At 33.4% G+C, this 4,941-nt stretch overlaps 1 long non-coding RNA gene across 1 annotated transcript in view; it reads left to right on the top strand.

Moving 5' to 3' along the window:
• The first annotated feature begins 3,375 nt into the window (after positions 1–3,375).
• The window catches only part of LOC137988658 (uncharacterized), a 2,822-nt gene continuing 1,256 nt past the window's right edge, over positions 3,376–4,941 (top strand). The window contains exons 1-4 of the long non-coding RNA XR_011120816.1: positions 3,376–3,515; positions 3,817–3,870; positions 4,056–4,109; positions 4,694–4,941. The exon at positions 4,694–4,941 is cut by the window's right edge and continues 1,256 nt beyond it. This is a non-coding gene — a long non-coding RNA (uncharacterized lncRNA). The remainder of the gene's footprint in view (positions 3,516–3,816; positions 3,871–4,055; positions 4,110–4,693) is intronic.

Below are 4,941 nucleotides of genomic sequence, written 5' to 3'. Positions count from 1 at the left end.
CCTAAGTTGTTTATCCAATTGACGTTCCATTCTGAAGCTCCCTCAGGGCATATTTTGTTTAAAGATACACTAAAACCCCATTTGCATTACAATGACTTTCAACGCCATTCCAGGTTAATAATTAAATGTCCTCCCGTGTGCACCAGAGAAATCTACGTATTACCCCAGCCCCCTCAAACCTAACAAAATACTCACAGAAGACTCTATGCACAAAGACACCACTAAGCAGGGGAGTGACAGGCAAGACTTTTACCAACACGGAAAAAAAGAAAACAACGAAACACTACGCAGATTCCGACTGGGTTTAGCAACCCATTAATGAAACAATACATTTTCAATAACCAGAGTTCATAGCTACTATGGAAATCAATTCATAAGCAAAAAAATACCCATTTCACACTCCACAAGTTATAAAAAGAGCTAATCACAGGCCACAAAAATACTCATTACCACCTTCAGAAAATTAATGTAACGTCATACTTAACCTAGAACTCAGCACCACAACAAGCCATCAGTCCCTAATGTAAATAAAAATACCAACATATCTCATTTCTAATGTCAGAAAACGCGGGAAAAACTTCTTTGAGCTTTTTGTTACATGTAAACTATATTTAAAACTTAAAATGGCACAACCTACAAAGCACAAGCAACAGCAGCATAAATTACTGCACTTGTTTTAGATTGTGACAACCAGAGGAGTACGTCAACACCACATCAGTGTAAGTATATGTACATGTATTGTTTTTAATAAATCTATAGAAATCAAATCATACAGATTTTATTCAGTTTTACACTCTGTAAATTAATTTGCTTTTACATGTAAGTAATATTGTATATAGTTCTGTATAATATCACCTCCGCCACTAAAAAGATATTTCCAAATACACGTGCCCCACTCCTCAAATAATTCTAATAATTTATGCGTCATACATTTTCTTAACGTTTGTGCCCTTTAAGACCCCTCTCTGCCCCAGGAATTTCCAATCCCTTCTGTGGCAAAAATATGGACATTTCCTAGAACCACGCACCACACAATTCCAAATCACATAGAGATGGGCCCTCCAAACTACAATACTAAACTAAAAAAGCTTACAAAACGCTTCATAGCTACAATGTGTTCGATGTTCAATGTTTCATTTTTCTGACTACAAAGTTTCTACCTTTATTTATGCAAGCTCAATGAAACTGAATGAAAATTAAGTGACAGTACATGACCGAAAATATACATGCATTGGGCCATACAGAGCACAGCAGTGTGTAATGCACTTTCCACCCATTTTAATTTTAAATTTTGTCTTTCGAACCACCGTCCCATTAAAACAATGTTTTGTAAATACAAATAAAAAAAACTGAACAGAATTAAAATCTTCATAAAAATATTGTACTGTCTAATCTTTGGGTGTAAATGTCATGTACTAATGGTAAACACAAAATACCAAATTATACATAAAGTGCCACAGGCATTTATTCTCTATTCAAGAAACTCATCGTTTCTTTGAAAACCTTTCCGAGCCTTCATACTGGAAATCACCTATTTTCTCAATCCTAAAGACTCGATATTTTATACTCTAGGCTCAAATTTCAAGTCAATGAACTTTAAGAAGTCAGAATCGAGTTTTAAGGATCATATCAAAACTGTCAACTTACTTTTGAGTACTGTTGTATAACATCAGGTCAACTTTACCAAGCACTAGAGAATAAAGATCTTCACCTTTCACTCTAAAAAGATTCCCTGCAACTATATAAACCATGACCCTCAAAATGTATAGCATAAAACCTCACAAATTTACTAAATATCAACATTAACTTTATTTTAGGGAAGCATTACAAGCAAAAATGTACTACAACACACAGGTCAAAACCTTGTAAGTATACACTCTATGATGTCATAAATTTTAAAATTACACTTTCCTCCCGACTTCCCATACAGTGAACTCAAGACAATAAATAAATTAACTATACTTTAAATTTGTCTTTCAGATCACATCAGCTCACACAAGATGTTACGAGGTAACTTAACATTAATACGCCATTATCCAAAATACTAACTAGTTTACCACTAAAATAATTCAACAACCATGAAGTAGCACATATCAAACATTTTCCATGAGTACACCTTGCAAGAAGACACAGCTATCAAAATAACAAATTTAAGCACTAGATCTACACTGTCATAATAATTATTGACTACACTTCAGACATACAGTCAAAACAGTAATAGACACAAAATAAATTATTCTGCACCTACCCTATTTACAAAAATCAACTGAACTCAATTCAACCACGTAAAAGCAACTTAAATACTTATAATTGTAATACGTGTATTAACAGGACTAGATGTGAAAATGAAGTACAGCTGTATGAAAAATCACCTTAGTTCAAATGAAATTTTTAAACTTCTGTCCATTTTCCAAAACTTCAATGTTCTTAATACGTACCATTATCAATACGCCAACTAGATGCAGGGCTTGAAATTTTTGCAACTCACTGATCGCCAATGCAACCAAAAATTGAGAGCTGTCGACTAGATTTCAACACCAGTCACCAACTGACGAATCACGTATTGCCTGATAACCCAGGATAAACAGCAGACAACTGTTGTATTTGAATCTTTATATGATGAAATCATTCCGAACTGGCCCCAGTTGTTCAAAAGGTGGATAGCGCTATCCGATGGATAAATTACTATCCAGTGGATAAGTCATAGCAAAATCAATTGCACTATCCAATGGATAGTGATTTATCCGGTGGATAGCGTTATCCACCTTTTGAACAACTGGGGCCTAGTAGCTAGAACATGACCCGCCTTTCTTTTTCAATTAAAATATTATATAAATACTACAAGAAAATTGGTTTCTCACATTGTTAATTAATAGCAAAAATGTACTTCAATACTTCAATCACCACATTTGCTAGGCAGCATATTGCTTCAGCAGCTTCATGGGATTGTGCACGCACTTAAACACAATACCAATATACTTCTTGCTAGTTACTGTGAATTTTGCACCCAGAAGACGAAGATTCAACAAGAAGGTTCATAAAAATTTAAATCTATTGTCAGTTGTAAATCCTGAAAACGTAGATTTAGCCATATTACCAAAGGATATACCTCCTCGAAACTAGCTTGATATCATTTGATAATATATTGATAATAACGATAGACATCGCACTGTCAATGAGTTTGAAATTTACGTGGAATCTTCAAAAAGCAACCTGTACCCTTAATGTAAAATAGGTTGAAGAACTTGTCCCGTGCATGCAAAGTTGGCGACCAAAATTTATGATCTGGCGACCAAATTTTCCCCATTAGTCGCCAGCTGGCACCTAAGCTAAAAAGTTAATTTTAAGCCCTGAGATGCCATAATCTGTAATAACTTACTACAACTACACTGTAACACCTCACATTAATTATCTCAATACTTGTACTGTATCTTTTAGATGATTACATATGGGCGAGAAACCATATAAAAAACATAACAAATATCTTCCATTCCATGGAGCCCTTGTGGCAGACGGTAAATATAAAAAACTTTTTTGTCAAGTACATGTACTTTTATTATTATTATTATTATTATTATTATTATTATTATTATTTTAGTATGTTTTCATTATTTAATCCCAACAATTACAAATTCCCATTTTACCCGTCAATGGGGAACCCCATGGGAGTGAAAGGGTTAAAAAAGCATTTTTATAATTTTTGCCATTTTTATTTTAGTATTATATATTGAATTGCCTTTGTTATGTGCTTTTGAACTTTAAGGATTCTAGCGCTATATAAATACATTATTATTTATTATTATTCTTATACTGTAGACTGCAGCAGATGACCCCATACAAAATAAAATTTTGTCAGGGGAATGTAAAAAGGTAAACACATCATTTACATGTACTTTCAATCCATTTTCTTTAAATACTAAATGCATCTAAATTCAAAATGAAAACACTGCACACTACATATTTTATTTTTTACAATATACAACAATATTATTGACAGAAGAATAATCAAGCATATAGTAGTTCTCCAGTCAACTGTACTCTTAACTATTTAATAGGCCATCAAGAAACTATACAGTGTCGTCAAAAAACACTATCTACACTGGAATGAGGTAAATGTACTCTTACATTAGATTTTACTTCCGTTTTTCATTTGTGCGCTATTTTGAAGGACAATTAAACGGGACAAATAGTCAATTATGCAAGTAATTGTGCAGGATTGCACAATCTTGCTCCGAACAAAATATTTCATCTCGCATTATATTCCCTGTTAAATTAACGCAAACATTGTGTTCTATCGATGACAAGCTCCTACTATAATCGCTGACTTACTTCTACATTCTACTTAGAATGATTTTTTTCCCATGTCAATCTTTGCCAGTGACCACCAACAATCGCTCGTTTAAAAAATATTTCGTCAGCTACGTACACTTAACAACAACAAATTTTCTACAACCTAACTCAACTGGAGTTTGTAAAAGCTACTCTTAATGGCATCCTGTAACTGCCAAGAAAGAAAGATTTATTTTATCTTTATTTTCCCTCTCCTTTAGAAAGCCAAAGCACTCAGATATCTTAAATAGTTAAAGGACTTGCTTGTAGCTAAAATTTATATCATTCTTCTCATACAGTATGAAGCATTGTACTATTGTTTGAGTTTGAGCAAACCATAACATAATTTTTATTCACTTCACAGACAGCTGCTGCAACTCAAGATAGTAATTAAAAATACAATTAAAATAGTAACAGTTAAGTAAACGGGAGAGGATAAAACGCAGAGCCCTACTCCTACAGTACCCTAATGGAGTACCCAAAAAATGCTATTTCGAATGAGTACTGTTGATCCAGGTGTATATAAGCAGCATCTCAAATAGTGCTTACTTAAGCCTCAACACCCATTTTAAACAACATTGTTCAACAATATTTAAGTCTAAGCATCCATTT

This window comes from Montipora foliosa, chromosome 2 (genome assembly GCF_036669935.1).
Source record: "Montipora foliosa isolate CH-2021 chromosome 2, ASM3666993v2, whole genome shotgun sequence".
Lineage (NCBI taxonomy): Eukaryota > Metazoa > Cnidaria > Anthozoa > Scleractinia > Acroporidae > Montipora > Montipora foliosa.
Note: the sequence above shows the minus strand (reverse complement) of the source record. Positions and strands in the feature narration are given on the sequence as shown.